Raw genomic sequence first — 13,300 nt, 5'->3', positions numbered from 1 at the left:
TTCTATCACTTTTTCAAGTATTTTGAATATTATTTCATAGAAACCATACAGTGTGGAAGTAGGCCATTCAGTCCATCGAGTCTTCACTGGCCCTCTAAAAGCATCCCACTCAGACCTACCCACTAGCCCATCCTTGTATTTGCCATGGCTAGCACATTTCCCTAGCCTGCACATCCCTGGATGCATGACCAATCCACCCTAACTTGCACATCTTTGGATTGTGGAAGGAAACCAGAGCACCAGAGGAAACCCGCAGACACAGGGAGAACATGCAAACTCCACATAGTCACCTAGGGGTGGAATCGAACCTGGGGCTGTGAGGCAGCAGGGCTAATGATTGAGCCATTGTGCTGATCACATAGCAATCCAAGCTTGGGTGTTTTACAAGGCTTGCTGCATGGGTGGTGTGGTGGAGGGGTATATACTTACTCATTAACTGAAGAACTGTGAATGCAGCTAAAAATTTAAGCAGTGTTCAGGCAATATTCCCGTTTTACAATGGCAGTTTCCTTCCCGAAAGGACAATGGTGAACCAGTTAGGTTTTTCTTGACAATCGATAACGGTTTCATGGTCATCATTAGATTCTTCATTCCAGATTTTTTTTTAAGATTGAATTCAGTTGCCACCATCCACCATAGCAGGATTCAAACACGGCTCCCCAGCATATTACTTGGGTCTTTAGATTAGTAGCCTTGTGATATTACTGCTAGGTCATTGTCTCCCCCACAGTTCAAGTCCCACCTGCTCCTGAGGTGTATAACAACATTTCTGAACGGGTTGATTAGAAAATATTTATCCTGAGGAATTCCTGAAGCAATGGCCTGGGACTACGATGATCTACATCCAAATACCACATCCTTTACGTTTGCAGTCAGTACAGGGTTCTCATCTGATCCCCATTGACTTGGGCTCTTTAGCACAATACTAAAAATGTCAAGGACAGTCATGTCACTCTATACTCTTTAGTTTTAATGTATCCCTCCAAACGATGGCACCTCCAACAGTGCAGCACTCATGAGTACTGCGATGTAATCAGGCTGGATCACATCATCAAGAGCCAGGGGTGACATCTCAAGACACAACTTTCTGGTTACGAAGTCAAAGTGCCAACGAGGAGCCAGGGCTGATCTTTTGCGTGCAAATTATGTCAATGGGCCCCACAAGAGAATTAACAATGAAGTTATGCAACAGTTAACTTTGCAAAGTCATCAGCATGGAAATGAAACAAACCGCTAACTTGCTGAGGTATTTGTTGGCTGGAATTAATTCTCCAAAGGGTTAAGTGTTTCTGTGTAGTACGTGTGTGGCAGAGTGTAGACGCGCAGGGGTATACTTAAGGAGACCACAGTCTGATTGTACATCCTCTGAAAGTTGTAATCAGGGTGAACAATCATATACTGTCCTCACTTCTTGGTTTCTGAAGGAACTTGAGATCTCTGCAAAGGGATTGGTTCCTGCCGATTGACTGCTTAATGTCTTTGTGCGAGAGAGAAAAATGCAACAAGAAACAAAACCTGCTGCTGATTGGTGAGCTCGGTCTGGATGCAATTGGATGTGAGCCGGTGAGGGGGTTGGGTTGTAACTGTAGACGCCGTCATGCTCAAGTCTGTAATCACATTTTCTTGCTCCCAGCAAGTACTGTGTGTCACTGTTAACCTCACTTTCAACAAGCTGATAGAGTCTTATTGAAGGCTTGTGGCAATCGTTTTCCAGTCAGTAAGTAGGTCTCAATTCTCATCATACTAGTTAAAGCTATTTAATCAGTAGTTGTTCAATCCACTTGTTAAACAGGCCTGTGTACTTTTTCAGAGCTGGGCACCAAGTGAGAGCTTCATAGTAAAGTGCAAAACAATTGAACACATCTTTCAGAGAATATTAAGCTTCATGCGCAAAAAGAAACTGCAGAGTATTGTAATATGTAATTAGAAGTGTAATATTCATTCATGTAACACAACTATGCTGCAAGAAGATGTGTTGGATATTTTACAGTGTTTACAGTCAGGTCTTGTATTGATAAACTGAACTGTGTCTGTTTGGCTCATTCTGTAAAACTCCTGTTCCTAAGTCAGAAGGTTATGGATTTGAGTACACATAATCCAGGCTAGTTTTCCAGTGCGGTGCTGAGGGAGCGCTGCATCATCGAAGGCACCAACCTGCAGATGAGACATTAAACCTTTGCTTCTCCTGCCTGTACTCATGGTTCAGTGGAGCTAAGTTTGGAGGAGGCACTTCTCCTGAGTTCCTTAGCCAACATTCCTCCTTCAGCCAACACAATCAAACCAAATAGATTATCTAATAGTTTAATGCAATATTAATAGTGGAATATTACTGGTGTTGAACTTGCCGGTCTATTCAAGAAGTCACTGCACCACCACGTGGGGTGGCACAGTGGCTCAGTAGTTAGCACTGCTGCCTCACAGCACTAAGGACCTGGATTCGATCCCATCCTCTGGTGACTGCCTGAGTGAGTTTCCTCTGGGTGCTCTGGTTTCCTCTCACAGTCCTAAGATGTGCAGGCTATGTGGATTGGTCGTGCTAAATTGCCCATAATGTCCAAGGATATGTAGGTTAGGTGAATTATCCATGGAAAATGCAGAGTGATAGGGTAGGGGTGAGTCTGGTTGGGATGCTGTTCAGAGGGCCAGTGTACACTTGATGGGCTGAATAGCCTGCTTCCACACTGTACAGATTCTATGATTCTAACAACAAGTAATTCAGTGTGGTCTATTTTAAAGCGAAAAGAGTTTTATCCAACATGGCAATGAGTTGGAAACTTTCTTCAACAAGAGCCAAAGTTAACATTAGAGGCAAACCTAGAAAGCCTTGCATTTACATAGCACCTTTTACAACAACCAGACATTTTGGGATGTTTTAAAGCTGATGAGGGACTTTTGAAATGGAGCTGGAATGTGGAAATCTGTTGTAACAGGAAATCCGGCAGCCAATTTACGCACGGTGAGTTCCCACAGACACCAATGTGTGCATGACCACATAATCTTGATGGAGGAATAAATAATGGCAGGGATACTCCTCTTCAAAACTGTACCTTCAACTATTTTACCTCCAACTAAGGGAATAGGCAGCATCTTACTTAAATTGAATTGAATTTATTGTCACATATACCAAGGCTTCGTCTTGCAAACAATACAGACAGATCACAGAGTTAAGTAGCATAGAAAAGTAAATAATAGGTAAACAGCGGCAAAAATAAAAACACCGGAACAGGTGAATGTTCAGATTTGAGAGTCTATTCAGTATTCTAACAACATTAGAGTAGAAACTGTTACAAAACTGGCTGGTGCGTGTGTTCAGGCTTCTGTACCTTCTCCCCAATGGTAGAGGTTGTAGCAAAACATTGCCAGGGTGGGATGGATCTTTGAGAATACTGTGGCCTTTCCTTGACAGCAGGCCTGGTAGATGGATTCTATAGATGGGAGGTTGGCCTTTGTGATTGTCCAGGCCGAGTTCCCCACTCTCTGTAACCGTCTCCGATCTTGAATGGTACAGTTGCCACACCAGGTAGTGATACATCCAGACAGAATGCTCTCGATGGCGCACCTCTAAAAGTTGGCAAGAGTATTTGCCGTCATGTCAGATTTCTTAGCTACCTGAGGAAAAAGAGACGTTGCTGGACCTTTGTTAGCAGTGCATCCACATGAAGAGTCCAAGAAAGCTTTTGGGAATGACCACTCCCAGGAGCTTGACACTCTCCAGTCATTCTACCTCTGTGCTGTTACTGTGTAGGGGGGGCATGAGTTACATCCCGCTGAAAGTCAATAGTGAGTTCCTTGGTTTGCCGGCATTGAAAGCTAGGTTGTTCTCATTGCACCATTTTTTAAGGTCTTCCACCTCCCGATTGTAGTCTGCTTCAACTCCATCTGAGATTCAACAGACTATGGTGGGGTCATCAGTGAACTTGTAAATGGCATTAGTCTGGTATTTGGCGATGCAGTCATGGGTATACAGTGAGTACAGCAGGGGGCTAAGTATGCACCCTTGGGGGCTCCAGTGTTGAGTGTTAGTGATGATGAAATATTGTCCCCAATCTTCACTATTTGTGGCCTGTGTTGTCAGGAAACTGAGGATCCAGTTGCAGAGAGTGGGGCTTAGTCCGAGATCACTAAGTTTGATAATGTCTCATCAGAAAGAGGCCCTTCTGGCGGAGATGTACCCCCTCAGTCCTGTACCAGAGTGTCAGCCTTGACGTCTACGCTTAAACCTCTGAAGTGCGACATGCACTCTGAGAGGAGAAGTCGATCCAATGAACAATCCAAAAGGTACAATTTGTTAATTGTATCTCATTTTTTACAGACTATTTGACCCCAGCTATGTATTTTTTTCTCAATTGTATTGTTACAGTGTACACAACAAGAATTCCTGATGACAGGGCAAAGTAACACAAGTACTAAATTAACAAGTTTCAAACAAGGTTAGAGATTAGAAAACATCTGTTTCCCATGTGATATCTGAGGCATAGAATGGTCACTCAGAAAAGGGCATTGTTTGGTGGTGAATAGGTACCTTTTAAAAAGGAGCTGTTGAGATGAGGGATGTAGGAATATTAATTACTGATTAAATTAGCCTTTTGTTTTCAAGGTGTTACAACTATACCTCAAGTTTAGCGTCAGTTTAAAGTAATTATGGCTTCACGTCTAAAGTTGCGTCGCATAAAATAGATGTGGATTCCTACCTCCAGATCAGATCCAACTTCACATTCATTCACGTATTTTCTGAGACTCATCAATTCCACGTGTATAAAGAAATCAAAGGTGGACTGCTTGTGATTTACCAATCTATGCCACTAGTGGGCAAGAGCCACGGATGCCAGTCTGTATTTTTAAAAACATGTCGCCCTTGCAACTATGTTACATCAGGATAATTTCAGGAATAATGGGCCAAATGGCCTCTTTTCATGCCAATAATTTTGCATTTCTACGGCACCTTTTAAAAAGTAAAATGTTTCACACAGCTTCACAGGATACAAGTTGATCCAAAGGATACAAATCAATACTGAAGTAAAAAATGAGCCAATTGGTCAGGTAACCAAAAGCTTGGTCAAAAGGTAGGCTTTGAAGAGGAAGAAGAGGTAGAGACAGTGTACTCCAGACCTTCAGCGCAAGTGAAGATGCAATGAACGTTGAAGGGTTCCCCACATTACAACAGATTCCCACACTGCAGCTACACCTCAAATGTCCCTCATCAGGATTAAAACAATTTGAAATGTCAGCTGGTTATGAAAGGTGCTGTCCAAATGCATTTATTTCTTATTTTTCTCTTCCATTTGATGGCTCAGCCACTACCAACCCAGAAGCAGGGGTTGGGAGAGGGACACTTTAGGATCAGATTGGCATTAAGTGAGTGTTTCTTAGTGATGAAGCCTACAGGACTGAGGAAACCTACAGGGGGAGATGCAAACTTGAACCTCCCCCTAACCCCCCCACCCGGCATCTCCCTCCCACAATCCACCCTCTATTGTCTAGCCTGCCCTTTCCAGGTTACTAAATAATTTTGAAAGGTGCCTGTTTTAATTCAGCCTTCCCTTCCTGATAAATGCTCACACCCTAGCGACTTTGCTGTGATCTTTTTCCACTGTCTGTAGCCCACTCTTCCCTCCCTCCATCCCTTCACTCAAGACAGTACCAAGCTTCTCGCATCCTATCCAGGACCCTCACTGTCCAGCAGGAACTGACATTGCTCTGGCCCTGCACGAACTCCGATAGCTACAGAGTCATTAGAGTGTGGCGCTGGAAAATCACAGGAGGTCAGGTGGGATCTGAGGAGCAGGAGATCGACGTTTCGGCGCACACAGTCTCTACTATAGCTGCACACCACAATCCTGCCTTGCTCTCATGCTTTCCTTGTGTCTATTTGAGGACAGGGACGTAGGTGCCTTTCAAGAACATGTCCAAGTGTTATGGTCCTTATGGAAACATGGGAAATAGAAGAGGAGTTCCTCCATTCATTAAGATCATCCAACTCAGTACCCTGATGCTGCATTTCCCCCAAATCCTTTAATCCCAAAGCTCCAAGTGCTATATCCAATTCCTTCTTGAAGTCATACAATGTTCTGGCCTTGACTGTTTTCTGTGGTGGGAAATTCCATAGGATCACTATTTTCCAGGTGAAAAAATTTCCCCTCACCTCAGACCCAAATGGTCTACCCTGTATCCTTGGGCTCTGACCCCCATTCTGGACATCTCCCACCTTACCCCCACCCTCCAATGGGAGCACGCCTCTTGCATCTACCCTGTCTAGTCCTGTTAGAATTTTGTCGGCTCCTGTGAGTTTCCCCTCCCCTCATTCTTCTGAACTTCAGCGAACATAATCCTCACCATTTCAACCTCTCCTCACATGTCAGTCCTGCTCTCCTAGGAATCAGTCTGATAAACATTCACTACATTCCCGCTTATGACAAGAATATCTTTCCTCAGATAAGGAGACCAAAACTGAACACATAATGCACTCACCAAGGCCCTGTGTGAGTGCAACAAGACTAGATTTTCCTGCTCCTCAGATGCTGCCTGAACTGCTGTGCTCTTCCAGCACCATTAATCCAGAATCTGGTTTCCAGCATCTGCAGTCGTTGTTTTTACATACCTGCTCTTGTATTAAAATCCTCTCGCCTATCATGTGCCTCCTTCACTGCCTGCTGCACCAGCAAGCTTACCTTCAGTGACTGGTATACAAGGGCACCCAGGTCTCATTGCACATTTCCTTCTTTCAATTTACAGCCATTTAGTTAATAATGTGCCTTTCTGCTTCTGCTGTTAAAGTGGATAATCCCATATTTATTTACATTATATCACATCTTTTCTGCATTTATCCACTCACTCAGTGTATACAAATCACACAGAAGTATCTCAGCATCCTCTTCACAGCTCATCCTCTGACCCATTTTTGTACCATCTGCAAATTTAGAGATATTACATTTAGTTCTCTCATCTGAATTATTAAGTTACATTGCGAATAGCTGGAGTCCTAGCACTGATCCCTGTGTTATTCCACCATTCTTTACCTGCTATTTGGAATGAGACCAGTTTATTCTTATTCTTTGCTTCCTGTTTGCTAACACACCTATTCTATCTTAATGCATTCCCCTGATCCCAACCACTTTAATTTTACATGCTAGTCTCTTATATTGGGACTTTGTCAAAAACCCTCTGCACATTCAAATAAATGACATCACTGGCATCCCCTCATCATCTTTACTAGTTACATCCTCAAAGAATTCTAGTAGAATTTTCAAAGCATGGTTTTCCTTTTGTAAATCTACACTGACTCTGTCTGATCCTGCCACCATTTTCTAAGTGCTCTGTTCAGAATAGACTCTAGCATTTCCCCACTACCAAAGTCAGGCTGATTGGTCTATAATTCCCAGAATTCTCTCTACCTCCATTTTTTAGTAGAGGGATTACATTAGCTACCCTCCAATCTGAAGGAACTGTTCCAGACTCTACAAAATCTTGAAAGATGTCCACAATTGCATTCATTATTTTGAGGGTCATTTCCTTAAATTCTCTGGGAATAGATTATCAGAGTCTGGGGTTTTATCAACTTTCAATCCTGCCAATTTGCCCAGCACCATTTCACCACTTATACTGATTTCCTTCCGTTCCTTTCTCTCATTAAACACTGTGCTCCCTAACATTTCTGGTATATAATTTGTATCCTTCTTTGAGAACACAGAACTAAACGTGTGTATTTAGTTAATCAACCATTTCATTGTTCACCATTATAGGGTGGCTCAGTGGTTAGCACTGCTGCCTCACAGTGCCAGGGACCTGAGCTTAATTCCACCTTTCTGCGACTGTGTGAAGTTTGCACATTCTCTCCGTGTCTGTATAGATTCCCTTCAGGTGTTCTGGTTTCTTCCCACAGTTCAAAAATGTGCAGGTCAGGGGGATTGGCCACGCTAAATTGTACAGGCTAGGTGGGTGGATTAGCGATCAGAAATGCTGGGTTATAGAGTGGGGTTGGGGAGTTCGGGGAGGGGGTGGTGGTGGTGGTGGGTGGGTTTGGGTGGAGGGTCGATGTGGACTCATGGGCCAAATGATTCATTCCCGATGAAGGACTTTTGCCCAAAACGTCAACTCTCCTGCTTCTCGGATGCTGTCTGACCTGCTGTGCATTTCCAGCAACATACTCTCGACTCAAGGGGCCAAATGGCCGACTATCTCACTATAGATTCTTTCTGTGATTATAAACTCCCCCTGTTCCTATCCTCCAAGTTTTGCAGTGATGACAGCAGTACTTTATAGAACAATCCTGGATCACTTCTCTTCACCATTACATGACTTGTTTTTCACAGAAATTTATTTTGTCCATTCAGCAAAAAAAACTTAAACAGTAACAACAGAGGAAAAGTATAATCAAAATCTAACTTTAATTAAGTGTGTATAAAATGAGTTCAGTGAGGATAATCAGCCAGAGGTAATGCTAAACAATAATGCTACTGCATTATCCAACTCCACGCACGTCCCCGAGACTGACTTAGGGAACAGATTTTGCATTACAAGAATGACTTAAATATGATAGCTCCCTCTGCATGGGGAGGGGGTGGAGGCGGTTGGGTAAGGGAGAAAGACAGCTGGGTACTCTGAGGTAACAAAGCATCACATTCCTGATCTCCCAGCCTTTGAAATCTGCCATCAGTAACAAAGTCCAAACTGGAGGGCAGTCAAAATGAAAACACTTGCTTGTCATTTTGAAAAGTTACGCCCACTTCCCTTTATTTGGGTGTTAAAGTGTTCACCAGAAGGAGTCACTGAGACACAGCTGTGAAGTGTAATGGGTCAATGTGTTCTGTAAAAGGTGAAAACAGTTAGGCTGATGGGTCACTGCATCTATGAAATCGATACCCACTGAAAACTGACTTCTACAATCTGAGATATTCCCTGATATGTGGACACTAGGATTTGCAAACTGTTGCATTGATCATTACCAATTTTCCTCTAGCAGAATCACTTACTCAATTTATTTCTGATTTATCATTGGTACAATTACTGTAATGCTTTAATGTGTCCACTGCACACAGGATCTCCCTTCCACCCAAGTACATCAGCTGATTACAGTTCTATTTATGGCTACATGGTGTTAGAGTGAATGTACAGTACTTTTACACTACAGCATCGTGATATACCACAGTCTGAACATTAACAATCTGTAAAGTTGCATGTGCTTTGAGAAAAATCAAATTTTCTGATTCCGATTTAAGTTCAAATCTGATTTAAACAATTCACTGAAAAATGAATTCTTCGCAATTCCTTTCAGTCTTTTTCTGTTCCTCCCTTTAAGATACAGATTTGTTCTGCAGGAAACAGATTACTGCATTTCAAGTGCATATCCAAACACTACTTAAATGCAGTGAGCATTTCTGCCTCTGCCATCATTTCAGGCATTGAGTTCCAGACTCATCATCCTTCGGGTGAAATAAATTCTCCCCATCACATCCTGTTTCCTCAGCTTTCAAATATAGTCATAGAGATGTACAGCATGGAAACAGACCCTTTGGTCCTTCCCGTCCATGCCAACCAGATATCCCAACCCAATCTAGTCCCCCTGCCAGCACCTGGCCCATATCCTTCCAAGCCCTTCCTATTCATATACCCAGAGCTGAAAATGTGTTGCTGGAAAAGCGCAGCAGGTCAGGCAGCATCCAAGGAGCAGGAGAATTGACGTTTCGGGCATGAGCCTTCAGGAATGAGGAAAGTCTGCCAAGTGGGCTAAGATAAAAGGTAGGGAGGAGGGACTTGGGGGAAGGGCGTTGGAAATGCGATAGGTGGAAGGAGGTTAAGGTGAGGGTGATAGACCGGAGTGAGGTTGGGGGCAGAGGGGTCAGGAAGAAGATTGCAGGTTAGGAAGGTGGTGCTGAGTTCGAGGGTTGGGACTGAGACAAGGTGCGGGGAGCGGAAATGAGGAAACTGGAGAAATGAGTTCATCCCTTGTGGTTGTAGGGTTCCGAGGCGGAAGATGATGCACTTTTCCTCCAGCCGTCGTGTGCTATGGTCTGGCGATGGAGGAGTCCAAGGACCTGCATGTCCTTGATGGAGTGGGAGGGGGATTGAAGTGTTGAGCCACAGGGTGGTTGGGTTGCGTTGGTTGGTCCGGGTGTCCCAGAGGTGTTCTCTGAAACGTTCCGCAAGTAGGCGGCCTGTCTCCCCAGTATAGAGGAGACCACATCGGGTGCAGCGGATGCAGTAAATAATGTGTGTGGAGGTGCAGTTGAATTTGTGGTGGATATGGAAGGATCCCTTGGGGCCTTGGAGGGAAGTAAGGGGGGAGGTGTGGGCGCAAGTTTTGCACTTTCTCCTATTCATTTACCCATCCAGTTTACGAAGGTAAACTGGCCAATAATATAAAGGAGGATAGTAAAAGTTTTTTTAGGTATGTGAAAGGCAAAAAAATGGTTAAGACTAAAATTGGGCCCTTGAAGACAGAAACAGGGGAATATACTACGGGGAACAAAGAAATGGCAGAAGAATTGAATTGGTACTTCAGATCTGTGTTCACTGGGGAAGACACAAGCACTCTCCCTGAGGTAACAGTGGCTGAAGGACCTGAACTTAAGGGAATTTATATTTGCCAGGAATTGGTGTTGGAGAGACTGTTAGATCTGAAGGTTGATAAGTCCCCGGGGCCTGATGGTCTACATCCCAGGGTACTGAAGGAGGTGGCTCGAGAAATCATGGATGCGTTGGTGATTATTTTCCAGAGTTCGACAGATTTGGGATCAGTTCCTGCGGATTGAAGGGTGGCTAATGTTATACCACCTTTTAAGAAAGGTGGGAGAGAGAAAGAACGAAATTATAGACCAGTTAGTCTGAGCTCAGTGGTAGGAAAGATGCTGGAGTCTATTATAAAGGATAAAATTACGACACATCTGGATAGTAGTAACAGGATAGGTCAGAGTCAGCATGGATTTATGAAGAGGAAATCATGCTTGACTAATCTTCTGTAATTTTTTGAGGATGTAACTGTGAAGATGGACGAGGGAGATCCAGTAGATGTAGTATACCTGGACTTTCAGAAATCTTTTGATAAAGTCCCACATAGGAGGTGAGTGAGCAAAATTAGGGCGCATGGTACTGGGGGCAAAGTACTAACTTGGATTGAAAGTTGGTTGGCAGATAGGAAACAAAGAGTAGTGATAAACGGCTCCATTTCGGAATGGCAGGCAGTGACCAGTGGGGTACCACAGGGATCAGTACTGGGACCGCAGCTTTTTACAATATATGTTAATGATATAGAAGATGGTATTAGCAATAACATTAGCAAATTTGCTGATGATACTAAGCTGGGTGGCAGGGTGAAATGTGATGAGGATGTTAGGAGATTACAGGGTGACCTGGACAAGTTAGGTGAGTGGTCAGATGCATGGCAGATGCAGTTTAATGGGGATAAATGTATGGTTATCCACTTTGGTGGCAAGAACAGGAAGGCAGATTACTACCTCAATGGAATCAATTCATGTAAAGGGGTAGTACAGAGAGATCTGGGTGTTCTTGTACACCAGCCAATGAAGGTAAGCATGCAGGTACAGCAGGTAGTGAAGAAGGCTAATAGCATGCTGGCCTTCATAACAAGAGGGATTGAGTATAGAAGCAAAGAGGTTCTTCTGCAGCCAAACAGGGCCCTGGTGAGACCACACCTGGAGTACTGTGTGCAGTTCTGGTCTCCAAATTTGAGGAAAGACATTCTGGCTATTGAGGGAGTGCAGCATAGGTTCACGAGGTCAATTCCTGGAATGGCGGGATTACCTTATACTGAAAGACTGGAGCGACTGGGCTTGTATACCCTTGAGTTTAGAAGACTGAGAGGGGATCTGATTGAGACATATAAGATTATTAAAGGATTGGACACTATGGAGGCAGGAAACATGTTTCCGCTGATGGGTGAGTTCCGAACCAGAGGACACAGTTTAAAAATACAGGGTAGACCATTTAGGACAGAGATGAGGAGAAACTTCTTCACCCAGAGAGTGGTGGGTGTGTGGAATGCTCTGCCCCAGAGGGCAGTGGAGGCCCAGTCTCTGGATTCATTTAAGAAAGAGTTGGATAGAGCTCTCAAGGATAGTGGAATCAAGGGTTATGGAGATAAGGCAGGAACAGGATACAGATTTAAGGATGATCAGCCATGCAGTGCAGGCTCGAAGGGCAGAATGGCCTACTCCTGCACCTATTGTCTATTGTCATCCAAATGCCTCTTAAATGTTGCAATTGTACCAGCCTCCACCACATCCTCTGGCAGCTCATTCCATACACGTACCACCCTCTGCGTGAAAAAGTTGCCCTTATATCTTTCCTCTCTCACCCTAAACCTATGCCCTCTAGTTCTGGACTCCCCGACCCTAGGGAAAAGACTTTGTCTATTTATTCTATCCACGCCCCTCATAATTTTGTAAACCTCTATAAGGTCACCCTCAGCCTCCGACGCTCCAGGGAAAACAGCCCCAGCCTGGTCAGCCTTTCCCTGTAGCTCAGATCCTCCAACCCTGGCAACATCCTTGTAAATCTTTTCTGAACCCTTTCAAGTTTCACAACATCTTTCCGATAGGAAGGAGACCAGAATTGCCCGTAATATTCCAACAGTGGCCTAACCAATGTCCTGTACAGCTGCAACATGACCTCCCATCCTGTACTCAATACTCTGACCAATAAGGGAAAGCATACCAAATGCCTTCTTCACTATCCTATCTGCCTGCGACTCCACTTTCAAGCAGCTATGAACCTGCACTCCAAGGTCTCTTTGTTCAGCAACACTCCCTAGGACCTTACCATTAATGTTCAAGGTTACAAGGGAGGATAAAGAGTCCAAATGTCTTAATGATGTCCCAGCAGCATCTTGTACCTCATTCAGTATGCTGCTCTCCCGAGGTAAGATCAGTTAGGTCTGAATTGTTTTGTTTGGAGTGTAGATGGTTGAGGTGCAATACCTATAAAGGGCTTGGGAGACTGGAAATGAATGTCTTTCCCGTAGAGAGAGGTCAATAATGAGGGACGATAGAATTAAAGTAACTGGTGGAAGGATTCATCGTTACCAGTTGTCCCTCTATTCAATATTGACATCTACTCAGGGTTGAGTATTTCTGCTGTGTATGTACATGTGACTGAACAAGACAATTCATGGGCACATGGGCAAGGACGTCCCATGAGGCAGTAGTATCCAGAGTGCAGGATTAGTATCCTTTTCTTTCCTTCTCTGTAGCACCTCTGTCTCATCATGAGGTTTGGACTCGATGTGTGAAGGGACTTGATGGGTAGATTGTCACCATTTTGAATGACAGGCAGCAAGCTCCTCCAA

At 44.0% G+C, this 13,300-nt stretch overlaps 1 protein-coding gene across 3 annotated transcripts in view; it reads left to right on the top strand.

The window, feature by feature from the left end:
- The window catches only part of LOC122565389 (uncharacterized), a 132,211-nt gene that overhangs the window by 62,893 nt on the left and 56,018 nt on the right, over positions 1-13,300 (top strand). Inside the window, exon 1 of one of the 3 annotated variants that reach the window (XM_043721325.2) lies at positions 1,463-1,528. The exons of 1 other annotated variant lie outside the window; for it this stretch is intronic. The gene's annotated coding sequence lies outside the window, so the exon portion shown is untranslated. Of the gene's footprint in view, positions 1-1,462; positions 1,529-1,607; positions 1,718-13,300 lie in introns of those variants that run through there. One more of the 3 variants, XM_043721321.2, reaches the window with a different exon arrangement.

This window comes from Chiloscyllium plagiosum, unplaced genomic scaffold (assembly GCF_037043375.1).
Source record: "Chiloscyllium plagiosum isolate Xiang-an unplaced genomic scaffold, Cpla_swu_hap1 HiC_scaffold_28, whole genome shotgun sequence".
In the NCBI taxonomy this organism is placed as follows: domain Eukaryota; kingdom Metazoa; phylum Chordata; class Chondrichthyes; order Orectolobiformes; family Hemiscylliidae; genus Chiloscyllium; species Chiloscyllium plagiosum.
Note: the sequence above shows the minus strand (reverse complement) of the source record. Positions and strands in the feature narration are given on the sequence as shown.